This window comes from Clarias gariepinus, chromosome 2 (assembly GCF_024256425.1).
Source record: "Clarias gariepinus isolate MV-2021 ecotype Netherlands chromosome 2, CGAR_prim_01v2, whole genome shotgun sequence".
Classification (NCBI taxonomy): Eukaryota; Metazoa; Chordata; class Actinopteri; order Siluriformes; family Clariidae; genus Clarias; species Clarias gariepinus.
In genome coordinates this window covers 39,631,369-39,649,343 of record NC_071101.1, presented here as the reverse complement: position 1 = coordinate 39,649,343, position 17,975 = coordinate 39,631,369, and the positions used below count along the sequence as shown (strand labels likewise).

At 40.3% G+C, this 17,975-nt stretch overlaps 1 protein-coding gene across 1 annotated transcript in view; it reads right to left on the bottom strand.

Annotated features, from left to right (window-relative positions):
* The window catches only part of rngtt (RNA guanylyltransferase and 5'-phosphatase), a 115,558-nt gene that overhangs the window by 16,193 nt on the left and 81,390 nt on the right, over nt 1-17,975 (bottom strand). The window lies entirely within an intron of this gene.

Below are 17,975 nucleotides of genomic sequence, written 5' to 3'. Positions count from 1 at the left end.
CATATCTGCGAGTCCTCTGTTTCACATAATATTAAAGTTTTTTGTTTTTTTTGTAAAAAAAAAAAAAAAAAATTGACATTTGGCCCAACTTGCACACCTGGAAGGATTTCGACGGTACGCGCAAAGCGCCTTTCAGGGCCTGATGCGTGTAACTTAGCAACCACAGAGGCGCTGATTGCTCTTAAAGGGGCCGTTACGTTTTTTTTTTTTTTTCCCTTCTTGCTGGTTTGCTGGAGAGTGGGCGAGACTCACGATTTCCAATAAACCTGTTCGAACGTGGTTCAGGCAACTGGCAGAAGTGAGAATTTAATGCGTTCTGTTTGGCTTATGTGAAAAAAGTTCATTATGAAAGAGTAGTTTTGAGTCATATCCCATTTTAAATCAAGAAACCCGGGTGTGAAAACACTTTGTAGCTAATTAACAGTGTTGATAGATTTACTAAGCCAAAATATGTTTAATGATTAAGTCTTGGCACTGGCATTTAAAAAAAAAGAAAAAAAAAGAGCATTACGATTTTTTTTATTACGATTATAATTAATATTTACATAATATGTGAAAAATCCAGAGCATAGAATGCCACACTATTACAAGCCTGAATCTCAATTAGAATATTTACATTCTTTACAAAATGCAACTGTAGAAATACTCTTCTGGGATGCTTTTCTTCTCACCGCGGTTGTAACGAGTGTTTATTCCAAATGTTTACTCTCAGCTCATAAAATTGAAGTTGTTTGGCCATTCACCTTTTCGCTCTCTCTCTTCAACAACAAGGCGTTTCCACCCTCAGACCTGCTTCTCACTGGATGTTTTTTTGCATCCCTTTTCAGTGACTTATAGCATGTACTGTAAAAAGCAGAAAATTCCACTTTACCGAGCGTTTCTGCCATGTGAGATGCGAGCCCACACGTTCTGTATGGCGGGTGTTCGCAACACTACTATACACTCCACTGCTGTGAATTCTAGATAGTGTGAAAACACTGAGTAGTAGTGTACCATGGGCTGCTTCAATATTGTTTTTCATGAGTTTGCGTGGGCTGAATGAAAAGAGGCGATGGGCTCCGTTTGGTCTGTTGGACTTACTCCATAGCTGGCACATCATGAAATACCAAGAGCCTTCACTTTTGCTTTTTGTGATACCCCCAGCTTTGAGGAAAGAACAGAAACCTCAATGTATGCCCTTACAGAGAATTACAAAGTTTAAATCGGGAGCTAGTGAAATACCACCCGATGAAACTTTAACCTGCATAACACTAAGCAAAGGTAAACCCAATCCGCCTTCCGTGGTTTAGGGCAAATCACAAACTCAGCCATTCCTTCAACATTAATCTAATTACTTATCCATTTTCTGGCCTGTTCGATATCTGCCTGACAGCATGTCTTCACTAAAGGACCGTTTCCTCTAGCTGTTTTGTTGCAGGCATCCTCGGGGACGCCTCAAATCCTGTTCCAGACCCCCAACACAGGAAGGGAGCCATCGACCCACACCCAGCCGTGACAGTGCCACACAGGATCTCTAAATAAAGAGACGACCTAGTGCTGAAGTACAGCAAAAGAGTAACTGCTGACAGGTATGAAGACCTTTGGACTGTTTTTTCCCCCCCGCTGTGAAAAGTGCAGGCATATTTCAGCAGTCTGGGCTCTCCAACGAACAAAAAATAATCATTTTTACCAGCGCTTTTAGCAAGGAAAAAAAAAAAAACCCCAAACCTCACCTTATCGTAATGAGGTGAGGGTGTTAGCGTGAAGGACGAGTGGTGCAGTTATAAGGATTTATGGAAAGAGCTCAAAGCTTCTTTTTCCTTCAGAATTACAGTAGCTCTGAGGCAGCGCGAGTTAGAGCGAAGAGAGAGAGAAAGATAGACTTGCAAAAAGGCAGATAGGGACGAACGAGCAATAGAGGATGAAAGCTTTCACACTGTGTCCTTCTTGTTGCATATCTGATGATGCGGTTTGTGTGTGGGCAAGATGCACTGCAAAATGTCCCTATCTTCCACAATAGGCACTGCAAGCTGAAACAGTGAGGCAGCAAGGCCATGTGCTTCGGGCATCTCTTAATCCAAGTCTGACATCAGCCCCGGTATACATCAAGATGGATGGAGAGAGGAAGCAAGAACCTCCTGACTGACGCTTGTGATTTTACCAATGTGGCTGATAAGTGAAGTGATTTAATAACACGCCTTGTCGGTGACAGCGATGTGGACCTGCACTGGTCCCGGATCTTAACCAGCGACAGTATAAAGACGAAAAATAAGAGACTTGCTCGTGCGAAAATTCACAGCACATGGGCGACATTCGGGACTAATCTGGGCACTTGTCTATGCCATCTGTCTCCGTCCCCGTGGCACTGTGGAGGAATTCATGAACTGGCCAAGCACCGGGGCACGAGGGTAAGCTTCCCTAGTATATAGGGCATGGTAATGCTTATTCCCATACCTCAGGACAAGCTGGTGCTTCATGGCTGCTCTGATCATAATCTAGAGGAAGACGTCTGCAACGACCGGTGGGAAATCTGCTGCCACCGCCGCCAAATCTTAATTAATCCATCACCAAGCAAGAAATGATGTGTGGTATTAGATCGCTCAGGGAGCAAATTACACATGATTTGTTAAGCCAGGCAAACAACAACAACACAGACTTCGGGATGGATGGAGCTGTCAGAGGCGGAATTTTTACAAGCCTTTCCAGTGGCATTAAAAAAAAAAAAAAAGGACATCTTAAAAATGTTTTTTTCTTTCCATAATTAAATTCATAAAGTGAATTCATGTTCTAGGGTCATTAAAGTTAAATATTTCAAGCCCGTTTTTTGTTGCAACAAGCTCATGGAAATAAATAAAATTTTCAGTGCCTTAAAATATTAAAATATTAATTTCGAGTTTCAGTATATTTATACAGTGTAAACACTGTCTACTGGACTGTTGCTCAGTGGCCCAAAGTCCTCATTTCAGATAAAAGTAAATTTTGCATTTCATTTGGAAAATCAAGCTCCAAGAGTCTGGAGGAAGAGAGGAGGGGAACAGAATCAAAGCTGTTTGGGGTCCAGTGTGACATTTTCACAGTTGATGACTGTTTATTGTGCCATGTCATCTGCTGGTGCTGGTCCACTGCGTTTCATCAGGTCCAGAGTCAGAGCAGCCATCAAGGGACCAGGAGATTTTAGAGATCTTCATTCTTCTGTCTGCGAACAAGCTTTATGGAGATGCCGATTTCATTTTCTGCATACAGTGCCAAAACTACCACTTTGTTGATAATGTTATGACTGTTCTTACAAACTCACCGGACCTAAAGCCCAAAATAGAATCCATGAGCTATTGTGAAAAGGATGATGAGAAACACCTGAGCCAACAATGCAGACGAGATGAAAGCTGCTATCTAAGCAACCTGGTCTCGAATAACGCCTCAGTATCACTTCCAAGATGGCGCGGAACCGTCCGGACGCCGTCGCGGCAGCTCCGCTACGACCAACGAACTGAAAGACTGAACAGTAGCTTTTTCCACCAGGCTTATAAGGGAAATACCATTAAACCCCACCAATGACCGACAAATTCAGCACATAGTCACTTTAACAGTCACTGTATCTAATATGCGCTCAGAAATGACCTTTTTCCAGAAGTGGGACATTAGTCTATTAAAAATCCAAGTTTATTGTAAAATTTCCTTTTTTTCTGACTGATCTTAGGAAATGTCCTAAGATGTTTAACAACAATAAAAATGTAAACTATCTAAAACAATCCATAAGATATTACCAAGTTCGACCTTTTATAAGGGTGAGTCAATAATAATCTGCACTCTAGCCTCCGGGTGGTACAGTGGTAAAGTGCTCACCCTATTATCCGGAGATCGCTGGTTCGGTTACCTCTCGCAGCCGGAGGTCTAGAGAGAGCTGATTGGCCGAGCTCTCTCAGAGGGGAGGGATGAGAGGTACTTAGTGTTCCCACATTAATCACGGCTTTACAGCCAATCAGGGGCGTTTGTGAGCTCACGCAAGCGGAAGAAGTAAATAGAGCTGCCCTCGGATTGTTACGCTGCCCCCAACGGTGAGTGAGCGAGCAGTTCGAAAAGATGCAGTCGGCTGGCATCACGTGGTTCGGAGGAAGCACGTGATAGTCTTTGGCCCTCCCGACTGATTGGTAGTAGTAAGTGGAAACGGAATTGGAATTGTACTATTGGACACGACTAAATTAGGGGGAAAAAATAATCAGAAAAAAAATAATAATAATTTATCCGCACTCTGGCCGTAGAATGTATTTAAATTAAATTTGTGAAAAGACAAAATACATAATTTTTCAACATTAATCTCCTTGCTTTTTAATACACTTCTGCCAACAAGCTTTCTTTCCAAGCTTGTTTTAGGCTGAGCTGCGAGCCACGAGTGCACCGCTGTCTTCACGCCTTCGGAAGTGAATCTTCATTCTCGTAAGGCCTGCTTCCAGGGGACCAAACATCAGGACTATAGGAATAAGGCTTTAACTCCTCAAAAAAGGTTTTTCCGACAGTGTGGGTTTTGCCAAAAAGTATGTGGACATCCATTGTGAGCTTAAATGACAACTCGCAGGTTTGATTGTTACAACGTTCAGACCTCGACAGCAGTGACTGGAGTGCGAATAATTTTTGACTGACCCTTATGTTAAAATTTCTCTCGTTTTTGGCCCTTTTTTTCTAAAGTAGAAATTACATTTTCCACCCACCCAAAACAACAACACTACTGTTTCTATTCCAGACAGAGAAATATGAATAATAATAATAAAAAAAAATACAAACCCGACAGGGAAATTAATATCTATCTATCTCAGTCCACATCGATTACTCCAGGGCACTTCAGCGATTCCACATTTGGGGCGGACGTGTAATTTTGCTCGCTTCTTTCTCCTGACTGACATTCTTCATAAAGCCGAATGACAAAGCTAATTTACTTGAAATGTCCTTGTCTCACAGTCACCATTTCAAACTTAAATGGCTGTACTGGGACCTCTACAGTAAAAGCATGCATACAGTCAGGAGAGGAAAGCAACAGGTATAATGTATACATGTCTGTGTTTATTAAAGTCCAAAAAAAAATGAAATAATAATAATTTAGTGGAGTTTTATACACATGGTGCAAAGACTACCATCTGGAATGTGCGTGATTTGCTAACGCGCCATCTGCAGTGATGACATTCTCTTTTGTAATTAACACCCCACCCCTTTCTCTGTCTTGTTCCTTTTTCTCCCTGCGCAATCACTGGCATTCACAAAAATGCAAAGAGACTTTCCGAGGACAGTAAACAGCTCCGCTCGAACCTTTTTTTTTTTTTTTTTGCAATACAGCACCTCGCTCGACTCTCGGTAGTAACTATGGATGTTGAGCTAAGAAATATGCATTTCCCGACTTTCAATGTGTTATCTCTGTGCGTCTCCGATTGCCAGACTCCCCTCTCTCGCCTCACCTCTGAGAGACATCTTTCTATGAGCGAGCCATACCGCCTCCCACTCGCAGATTTCGCTGTCCGCTTCATTGTATATCTTTTTAGTCTGTGTGAATAAACTCACTCCTAGAGTAATGGCTCACGTTAATCCTTTAACATATTCGTGCTTTGGCATTAAAGGCATGTTGGTGTATCTGTGAAATGTCTCTCCGCAGAAAAATCTAAAGGGTGTATCCACTAGCCTCTTCGGCTGAAGTCCTTTCTGTACCTATATATCTTGTTTTGGTCTAGTAAGTCTTGTAGTACGAGGTCGGATTGTGTATATCCATTTGTATGCGGCCACACGGCGTGTGTGAAGAAAGGTATATCTGGGGGGTATTTCGGCTTTTTTTGGGGGGGATTTGTCCAATTCCTCCCTGTCACTAGGGGGCTCCCACATTAAGGCTACTACTACTACCACTCAGTCGTGAGGCCTGAAGACTATTACGTGTTTCCTCCGAACCACTTGACGCCAGCCGACCGCATCTTTTCGAACTGCTCGCTCATAAGCTAAGCTCCTTCCGCTTGCGTGAGCTCTCAGACGTCCCTGATTGGCTGTAAAGCCGTGATTAATGTGGGAGCACAAGTACCTCTCATCCCTCCCTTCCGAGCGAGCTCGGCCAATCAGCTCTCTCTAGACCTCCGGCTGCGAGAGGTTACAGGCCTGTGTTACCATGTTCAAGAAACGATAAAATAAGGAAGCCACAATGCATTTAAATAATTGTTGTGTTGTATGTTAATGGCCTTTATGTTCCCTCACATCTGAACAGGGAAAAAAAAAATCCCTGTTTATAGAGACTTTTGGGACACCCTATGTTTACTGTGACAGAAATCAAGGATGCAACATCCCGACAGCCCAAAATAGCTCCCTCAATCCTTCAAGGTTTCATATGTTGATTTGCTCTTTTGACTTTTGAGACGTGATTTTTTTTTTAACAAATTTTTAATTTTACAAACACCCTTTCTCCAGTTTCCACCTGTCCAACAGTGTGAATTTAAAAAGTCCAAGGAGACAACGAGGCCATGTGAAAGTCACCGAGATCTCATTCACCGCAATCTAATATACGATGTGAGCATTAATTTAACATTAATACGCTGACACATGATTGGTTGACTGGATAACTGCACTAATGACCAGATGTTTCAATATTGTGTTTGATGCACATGGTTCCCTGTTAAACATCGCCCCCATAACAGGACTGCTTCCTGAAGTATGAACTGTATAAAACCTCCTAAAAATGATGTGTGGCACCAGATCGTTTGAGGAGCAAATTACTCAAGATTTGTTAAGTCAGGTAAACAACAATGCAGGCTTCAAAAGGAATAAAACCATCAGAGCTGAAACTGATACTGCTTCATGCTGGCAAGTCTTTCCTGGAGCAGTAAAAAAAAAATCACATCTTAGAAATCATGAAAAAGGAGTTTTTTCATAGTTTAATAATAATAAAAAAAAGAATAAACATACAATGATCTGCCCATACATCTTTGAAGGTTTTTTTTTTTTTGAGTAAGCCATGCTGTATTGTGTGTTTGGTGAGGATTTGAGTGTTCCACATACTGCATGCGCATTCACAGTAAACTATTGTGTTGATTGGCTCTGTTGAGTCACATGTACAGTATAGTCACGCCAACTTTGAGGGCAAAAGCGCTTTATATTAGTCTGAAAAAGCAATGGTTGCTGTGAGATAATCAGGCACAAAACTGCTCATAACGACCCTTCTGTTCAACACTTTGATTTAATTTATGACACAGATTTAACTTCGGGCAAATAACAGATGTCTGGCAAAGTTACACTAAATTCTGTCCAACGAGTTTTGCGTGAGGCTGTGACAAAAACGCCTGGACAGACATACAGATATACAGATATTTCTTTCTGAGACTGGTTTCGGGTCCTTCAATGTAGGAAACGTAAAGTTATCATTGAAAGATGAAGTTCTGACCAGTGTTATAAATTTTATTTATATAGATTTAATTACTAGTTTGAGTACATTCTATTTCATGCAGTATATATATACGGTTGCTCGGTGGTCCAAATACCTACAGTGCTCATTCCTCAGTGATGGTTTATAGTGCCGGGGCATCTGCTGGTGTTGGTCCGGTGTGTTTTATTAGGTCCAAAGTTAACGCAGCCAGAAGGTTTTAGAGCACTTCACACTTCTGTTTGCTGATGAGCTTTACAGAGATGCCGTTTAGGGACCTGGCAGATGCCCGCAGTGCCAAAACTACCACTAACTGGTTTACTACTGTGCTTGACCGGCCAGCAAATTCGCACCTTGACCTCCCAGTTAAGGAACGCATTATAAACTGACTGTTTATATTAGAAATTTCACACAAAATTAAAATGTGAAACGAATGCAAATGTAAGGATGATGAAACTGCTGCTTCGTTTAGTTGTCTGAGAAATTACAAGGAATATTACATTTCTTAAAACATGAACAGAATTTATCAAAAGGTTAACAAAGGCAGCATGAGTCTGTGTTGGGAAAGTGTGGACAGTAGATTACGACTGATAAGTACAGCAAGCGACAGAAGATAAACTACTTCATTTATCTTCATACATCAACGTTTAATTAAAAACACATCTATTAGATTTAAAGTAGTGGAACATCCACAACTTTCCACAGTGTATTAAGTTAAGGTAAAAACGTCTGCTTTTTGTTTGCATGTTCAACATTGTTGATTGGGTTCTAAACACCTCTGATGCCTCACCATGAGAACATTTAAAATATTACTACTACTACTACTATCGTGGCTGAATCACATTACTACAGTATAAACGCGTCTCCACTGTATGTTTGAGTTATATTGACCTGCTCTTCAAAATAAGATTTAGTGTGTGCGATGATGCTTATCAATTCTAGTTTATTTCTATCGATCTCAAGGCGGCAGACACTACATTTCTGATGAACGTTTAAATAGTTCAATATCCACTGCGGCTGATGTTCATCGGTACATACGAAGTCTCTCCGTGGTTCTTGATAATACTGTCAATCATCTGTCAAGCTTATAGTTTTGCTCATCTGCTAATCAGACTGCACTGGTCTGGCTCCAGCTCTCAGAAGAGTTAGAAGTGAACACCAAGTAAACACATAAATGAATATGCAGAACACAGGAAATTTTGTATAGAAGTATTTCGTCATTGCAGGGGAATGCATAAGTATCTTTATCTAACCGCTACAGATCAACCTGCCAACTTAATGCATTGCTCCGCACTTATGTCCAGTCAGGTTGATTTAAGAAAAACTTACTAATTTCTTCATATTTTGCGCCCAGAGAGTCAGACGTACTTGTATTTTTTAAATAAGTCTTGAGGAATAGTTCTCCAGGCTTCCTGAAAGGCTAAAAATATTTTTGCCAAGTTTTTGGATCAGTCTAGTCCATGTACCAGAGCAGTTTCAGAGGATTGTTTGTTTGTTAAGCCACACATTAATCTATAATTCATTCAAGTATAAAAAGCATCTAATTTAAGGCGAGAAACAGGTGAAGATAAAGACAGATGATCAGGCCGGTGATTAGTGTATTGGTGATGCCGAATGCTGAGTGGTTGGAACAGACGTGAGGGGAAATGAGGCTGCTGCTGAGGTTGTTACAGAAACAGCCCAGTTTTTAAATGGTATTTTTAGGCCCTTTGCAGCCTGTTACAGTAAAGCATTTCCTTTTATTTCATTTCATTTCATTTAATCTACATCATTTAATTTAATTTAATCTGAAGAAATGAGGGCTGGAGTAATGAGTCTTTTAGAAAGTACTGTAATTCTACATCTGTCTTCATAAAAAAAATATATTTTAATCAACATGGAATATTTTAGACTCTATTTACTCTATATTTATAGTCTTCAATGAAACTAAAATTTGGATTGAAGTAAAAATTCATAGAACATGCCTTTATAGATTTAAAGAAATTCATCATATTTTACAGAGACACATCACTCATCTATATACAGCACTGTGTAAAAGTCTATACAAAAACAATGAACTGAAAAGCTTAAAGTATCATTTGAAGCATAATTGCTACCAAAGTCCCAAAGTCTGAGACACACAAAAAAAAAGAAAAAAAGAAAAAGAAAATCAAGCCAAGGTTGAGATTTTAAATAGATAACAGAGAAACATCTCCCTAGGAGAATGTTTCACGATTTTTTTTCGTGGCATTTCATGCATTGCTAATGTTTTTTTTAAAGGCATTTGAAGTGGTAATAATGTATGATCCTAAAGATGGTGCAATCTAAACTATTCGGTCAGCACAGCATCCTGTATGGTAGGAGCAAATTTCTGTTTCCCCTCCAAACGTTTGTTTAGAATTGAAACAAAAAAACTTTAGTTTAAGATCAAATTGGGATATTTATAAAATCTCGATATAAACGCTGCACCTAGGAATCATGATAATATCTTATTAGCTGGTCCCTTGTGCCCTAGTGACGCCAAAAAAAACAAAAAAAAACAAAGGTTACTGGGTTTTGTCTGTTAAAATCATTAACAACTTGTATGATCTGATAATCAATTTTAAAACCTGACTTTTGCAAACAGCAGCAATAGTAATGAGGAAAGGAGGGAGAGAGAGGGGAGAAGAAAGGAACAGGAAGTTCAGACGAGAGCTTCATCCCACACCTAGCGAATCCCTTGTGAACTCTTGTTCTTCCTGGACTCTTTGATAGCTGACTACATTATCTCAAGTGAGACACAAAACATCTCAGTTCAACCACGCCGGCCTTTCCGCTTCCCCTCCCCTCCCCTGAGGAAGAGTCTGTCTGTAAACGCAGCAAGCTTACTCCGACACCTGCTCACTTCTTGAAGCCACAGTTTCCAGAAGCAGAAGGATCGTCTGCTCTTTTGATGTTATGTACTGTGATGAAACATGATAAAGCTCTAATAAGACACACTTGGCAAAAGAGAAACAGAAGCGCCTGGTACAGATAATGATGATATACAAGGCCACAATTAGACAGTCATTAAAATATTTATTGCTTTAAAGCATGTATGGAGCTAGGGAGTAAAAAAAAGGGAAAAAGGGAAATACCTAATCTCTAACAATGCTTTATCGCTTAAAGAAAAAAAAAATGGCAACCACAGATGATTGAAGTCCATGGAGCTAAATTTAAAAAACTGATTTCCTGGAGCAACCTTTAATGGAATTTTTTTAAATGGCCATCATAAAATGACTCTTTGAACATTGTACCCCTCTACAGGAAGTCATACAGTATCTAACCAGTACAGGTAGTCCCTAACTTGTGAACATTCGAGTTACAAATTTCCACAGATATGAACGAACCCTGGTTCTACGAACAATCACAGATGCGAACAAATCATGGACGTTGCTCATGTGTATTGTACAAACAATAGACAATACAGTGTACCATATACTAATATTTATAATTATATACAATATTTTCAGTGTATAATTGAAGTTTTTAATTGTCTTAAGTATGGTATATTGTATAAGTGCGTATATTTGAAGGGTTGTAGGAGAAATGAGCCTGCCTCACCGGGTTCAATGAATCAGTCCGGGAGCACAATGATGGCGAATGGCTGCCCTGTAAAGCTGTCCTGATGGAGATCCAATACAATCCAATCAGAGTCCAATACAGAGAAAAACAGCTCAGAGACAAATTGGTGTCCGGGATTCCCATATGATTTGAGGTCGCAGAGACAACACTGTTACATTTGACATGTAAAATTCATTTCCTTAGGTGTGGTTACAGTGTGGGGAAAAGGGACATACTTTACATTGTATATTCGTGTAAAAGGTGTATACGGGTGACTTTGTTGGACTTAAGAACAAATCCGACTTACGAACATGCTCCCGGAACGGAACTCATTTGTAAGTCGAGGACTAGCTGTAAAATATATTATGGACAGCAATTCCCACATACAGTATACGTTATCTTAGTGTTACAGAAAGACTACAGTAACTTAAATAAGCACTTTTTACAACAGTTCTTCTGATTAGACAGTATTGTAAAGCTTGTTGCTAAAAGAGCTCCAACAGAACGAGACAAGAACAGAAATCTGAGAAGAAAAGGGGAAACTGCAGCATGGGTAGGGTCAGAACTTGGCATCAACAGAATCAATACATGGGCAGAATCGTCATGTCTTGCGTCAACAGTTCAAAACTGTTAATGGAATTATAGAGGAATATTTTTTGGAAATGTTGTGCACCTTCACAACAACTGAGCATCAGACTACTCACCAGTCTTGTTGACGCAATTTGTCCACTTTATAATGTCTGCTTCTAGCAACAGAACTCGACAGTCAACAGCACGCACGACAATCTCAATCGTATGTTGACGATACCTTATGGAATACATGCTAGCCATATTAGTACGGTTTTCCTTACCACACAAGAAGAACGGCTTTGTCGAATGATTGTAGAGGGATTATGTCTGTGGCAATTCGCCCAGGTTTTGAACTGCTACCTAGTCTTCAGTGTGTGAACTCTGTGTGTCTGGTTAAAGCCCTACTGCAGACTTAAGGATTCAGGGATGAGGAGCTCCTCAAAGGCAACCAAGGATACCAAAGCTATAGAGCTATGAGTGCTGACAGAAAAAGGAAAAGAATAGATGAGCAGGGAGAAAAAAAGTAAAATTGAGGGATTTTTAAGCTTGGAGGAGACTTTGGAGAGGATGTGGTGTTGTATGCCTGTGCAGCTTGTGAAGTACAGGTGCAATATGCATCAGCCTAACACAGAGCCATCACAGGAGAGATGGAAGATGTCATACGCAGCCACGGGATATGAGTCATAAAACAGGATTCGTACACCCACAGGTGCACACAATCCATCCCAAAACAGCCCTGGGCCCATTAATGGCTTGATGCTTCAAGCAGGCACACACACTGGGAGAGAGAGAGAGAGAAAGAGAGAGCAGATATTACCATGTGATGGTAAACTTAGCCCATGATTTAAACATGATTCATGGGACCTGATGGTGTGGACGTCATTTATAGCATGAGACTAAGAGGAACATAAACACTTTTCTGAAGCCATGATTTCTTCCCACGATGCATTTTGGGGGGGGGGGGGGGTGCGTTTAAGTGCAGAGATTCAATTTTTTTGGTACATTAGCCCTGGAATGTACCACACAAGAAAAAGCAGAAGGGGTAAAACTCAGTGAGTGATGAGTATCTTCAATCAAACCTGTGTAATGACCTGTACTTCGGTTGGCTTGTTTCCTTTCTTGTTTTTTCGAACGTCGTCTGAAAACTCAAGTGTTAAAGTGTGTCATCTGCAAAACTGCGATTTTAACTGGAGCAGAATGTCGAGTGATTCACAACGTGCTCAGAACTCGGTGATGAGCTCATCGAGCTCGGATCCAAGAAGCCCAGCTATGTCCTTTTGCGGAAATTGGTGCCAAATCATCCACAGATCCAGCCCTGGTCTCTGTTCATTCAGCCAGTAAAAAAAAAAATAAATAAAAAAAAATAAAAAAAAAAGGTCTCTGCGTGCGGCCTGATCGCACAGACCTCGACGAGACGGCGTTTAATCTACAGCCTCGAGCAGACATGAGCACTGTACTCAGATCTGCCTTGATGCACATTCTTGGCACGTTCTTGGTTCACCAGCTGCATGCTACCATGTGGGAGGTTTCCACACATGCTTAGCACTTTTTATTAGTTTTAGCCAACTTTATTTATATAAAAGTCAAAGTTGCAATCCTGAAAATAAATAGGTGCATGCCATTTAACAATATTAATTTATTGGTTTATCAGGATCAGTTTCTGTATTGCTGAAACACAGATATGGCGTTCACATCTATGAAACTATTACACGTACACGAACAAAGACATACACTCACTGGACGACAGATAGGCAGCACCATTTGTCCGTAATTATCCTGTGTCTCTTCTAAATAGCAAGCAATTCAGGGGAGTTTCCTGCATATTTAATTTCTACATCTTGGTACAGTTTGATACTTGATACTTCTTTAGTTTTTCTTCAACTAAAGAAAAATTTCCGCAGATGCAAAAGGACCACGGTTCTACTTACAAACAATAGACACTGCAGTGCTCCAGTTAACAATATTTCCAATTCTATACAATATTTTCAGTGTGTTAGTGAATGTATAAAATGTCCAAAGTCCGGTCTAATGTATGTGTGTACATGTGGGGAGGCGAATCAGTCTGGAAGCTCAATAATGGATAATGGCTGACCTGTAAAGCTGTCCTAATGGTCAATAATCCCAATTTAGAAAATCCTCAACAAAACAGAGTTTACAGTCCAATACAGTGGAAAACAGCGGTGAGACAAAACGGTGTCCGTAATTCCTCTTGTAATTTAAAGGTGCAGAGACAACATATTTGTGTGAGCTTCATTATAGTTTTTTGGCCACATGATGGCAGTGTGTGGAAAGGGGACAGAGATTTAGTCAAGTGGATTGTTCTGCTTTACATTGTATATTCGTGCCAAAGGTGTACAAGACTCATTTTGTCTGACTTAAGAACAAATCGGACTTACAAACACGCTCCCTGAACAAAAACGCGTTCTCAAGTCAGGGACTACCTGTATTGGGGGGTGTTTTTCCATATTTTCTCTTAGAATAGTCATCTGCCAATTCCCATCAACCAGGAAGAGTGGGCAGTGGTGACTCACATGGTTAAGTCTCTGGGTACTGATCGAGATATCAGGATTCAAGTCCCTGCACTGCCAAAGCTGACCCTATTGCTCTCTTGATCAAGGCTTTTAACCCTATCCGCTCCAGGGATGCTGTATCCTGGCTGGCTCAGCGCTCTAACCACAGTTGTGGTGTCAAACCCGTGAGACACGTGCTTCCTTCTTGGACATAAGCTTCAATCTATTCTGCTGCATTTCTTTAAACTGCTGCTCTTGCTGCATCACAGGGCAGTGTAACATCCAAACACCGAAGTAAAGAGCTTCGCCTTCTTCCTCATACATAAGATCACAGACGAGTATGATTGACAGAACAAGAAAGTGTACCACCCCCTCATTGAATAGTGTTGCATCATCAGGATTCAAACCCCCAACCGATTAGGGCTGCAACAACTAATCGATAAAATCGATAATTATCGATAATGAAATTCGTTGTCAACGAATGCCGTTATCGATTAGTTGGGCTGCTTACGTCACTGAGGCGCGCGACCACAAGATGCACAAATACACACAGATACACAGCCGCTCGCGCAATGGAGGTTACAGAAGCGCCGGCAGGAAAAAGCGCGCGCCCCGAGTCCTCCAAGGTTTTATAGCAATTTACATTAAACTCCTCTAAGAAGACGGTAACCTGTACACTATTCAAGACCGAGATTTCATTGCATGTCATGCACGAACACTTAAAGAGAAAACATGTTGGTGTTACGGATGGCGAAACGTCAGCAGGGTCGGTAAAAACTGTATCTCCATCGTGTAAAAGTTGTGTAAGTTGTATAGTTTAAGTGCTTTTATTTAAACTGTTTGCTAACTTCGGGACAGTCGCGTCGCGCTAGATCTGTTCACGTGTATCTCGCTAGCATCGCATTGCGCAATCACCTCATGAGCAATAGTGATTAGTTAAATGGCGCTACTTTAGATTAGCTTAAATTACACGGTGTGAATAACAGTAGAATATTACGTTTAGTAATTGTTGTGGTTTTCAGCGAATGCAAATAACAGTATATTTGTGACTATTAACTTTTTGCATTTCTACAGTTTTTTTTATAGTCCAATAGATCAGTGTATTTTTTAAACTATATATATATATATATATATATATATATATATATATATACTACATTTCATTTAAGGTTTAAAATGTCAAAATTAAAGATTATTAAACTCTATATGTGGCTTTTGCATTTTTAAAAGTTTTTTATACATAAATAATACCCTGATTTATGTTTTTTTTTTTTTTTTTTAATAGTTATAAGCAAAATATAAAATTAAAGAAGCGGTTAAGTTTTATCCGATTAATCGATTAATCGAAAACATAATCGCCCAACTAATCGATTATCAAAATAATCGTTAGTTGCAGCCCTACAACCGATCCATCCATAATAAAGCAAAAGCCTTAGGTTTGCAAAGGTTTGGTTTAGTTATATGTCCAGTGTCAAGCCAAAGCAAAGCAAAACAAAAAAAAAGTGTCAATTTTGCTCTGATACAGATAGGTCTGAAACTGTTCTGTGATTATTAAAAACATAAATTAGGTGTTTCCAGACTCCATAATGCTACTCTATAACCGTTTACTGTCTACTACTCCAGGAGTATTTGCTGTCAAACTATCTAACCCCAGATGTTATAAGAGATGTGCACGACTGAGAACATAATCACAAATCAGTTGCAATACATACTTGGGCAACACTGGATCTGACCTGCCTCACTCTTTTAGGAAAAAAAAAAAAAATGTCTGCTTTACTTCCTGGTTTGGCTGATCTAATGTTCCTTGGTGTAGGAGGAGGTGAAGAAGTGTCATACACACACGCACACGGTGAAAAAAAAGTATTGAGAAGAAAGCGAGTGGAATAGAAAGTGGGGCGAAAAAAATGAGACAGACAAGAAGAAAGGTGGCAGCAAAGGAAAGTGTGTGAGTGTAAGGGTAAAACGAGGGGATGAAAGCAGTCGACATGCAAGCGTCTGAAGTCCTCTGTGGGCGGTGAGGTGAGTTCAGCGGTGTGTGGTGTTGCCGGGGGGCTCTGCCAACACAATCCCTGATTCTCTTTCTTTCTTTCTCTCTCTCTCTCTCTCACTCTCTCTTACACACATACACACCAGCCTGATTAGTCAGGCTAACAGGAAATCCTGGTGCTATCAGGCGCCTCATATCCTCAGCCATTACACTTTTAATAATGCAGCTCCGAGCAATCTGCCTTCGGCTCCTCGCGGAGAACACAACGCCAGATGCGAGCAGGGCAATCAGCCAGAGCATGAAACAGAACCTCTCAGATTCTGTTAGAGAATTAAGCTGACTTAATTCTTTCCATTTCAAACAGGTAAGCTGTTATTTACAGCCCACTTTCACTCGGGCGGTCTTTTATAAACACCACTCCCTCCAATGAAGCTTCATTTGAAGCTTCATTCAAACACTGATCGGCCATTTAAAAGGATGCACAGGTGATGTGAATAACGTGGATAATCGTGTCACATTGACACCCATCATAATATCCAGGGTGGGCTACATTAGGCACCAAGAGAACGGTCAGTTCATGAGGTTGACGAAAATTGGAAAAATGGCCAAGCATAAAAATCTGAGTGGCTCTTACAAGTGATGGCTAGACGACTGAGTCAGACCATCTTCAAAACAGTGGTAAGCCCCTTCTACCTGCTTAAATAGAGAAATTCATGAAGACCCAAGGTTGAATAATGCACAGTGTGTCACGAAGCCTAGCCCGTCTGTTCTGACCTCACAGAAGAGCTCTGTAATTACAGTAAGATCTCAATCCGATTGAGCGGGTGTTTGATGATCTCACACCTCGCAACTGGAACCAGCACACAGAGGACCCTCAGAGGGCTTGTGTATCCATGCCTTTATGGGTCAGTGGTGTTTGGTGGCAGTACACAATGTACTGTACAAGGGCAGTACCAAAAGTACAGAAAAAGTTATTTCTTTATTCAGAAGGTACTACTCAGGTACTGTAAAAACATCGCTTGTGATGGAGACTATCTTGAGCAGAACCTTCGCACTGTATAGCCGAAGAAATCCCCAATCAACATGATCGATTTGAACCATCTGTGTCAGTTAAGGTCCTGGGTTTTAATTATTCAATTTAAAATGGACACAAACCAACAATTATTAAACCCTTAAAAATTTAAAGATATTGGAACACATTTAACAATGATATAAAATAATGTAATGCGATAATTGTTATTGTACAAAAGCAGTGAGACTTGATCATCTATAAACTCAAGCAAATGCTTGTGCATGTAAGTCAAATTTCAGTTTACAAGGTGCTGATTTTGGCACGTAAATAATTATCCACACTCGAGTTAAAAGAAAAAACTCAAGATAAGCGTCTTATCAGCGCTTTCCATTCAAGGCTACCGTCTCCCCAGTCACTGCTGTGCAGGTGTGCAGCTGTGCTAATATTGGAACAATTCAATCAATAAAACATCCTTCCTTAAGTCCTGATCTCGCTCAATCAGATCTTCACCTGTTTTGGTCTCCTGAAAGCAGAACTACGAGGACGAAGATTCACTCCTGATGAAGAAGTGAAGATAGCGGTGAATTTGTGGCTCGCAGCTCAGCCTAAAACATTTTTAATGAAGGAATATGGAAGCTTGTTGACCGATGCCCAAAGTGTATCGAAAAGCAAGATGTCAAAAAATTATTCATTTGTTTTCTCTAAACGTAAATTAAAATTAATTCTTCAGCCAGAGTGCGGATCATTTTTTGACTCACCATCAGCCAACATGAGGGACAGAGACTCTTATTGAGTCTCAGTGACTGTTATTTTACATTTGCATCTTCTCAGGCCATTCTCACAGGATGTGCATGTCAGCCTGTTTACACACAGTGCTGATTTGATTCACTACCAAAAAAAATTAATATTTAAATTCTGCCTGATTCAAGAAAACGATGCGTTTCTGCCCGAACAATTTCACACTCATTTTCTTCA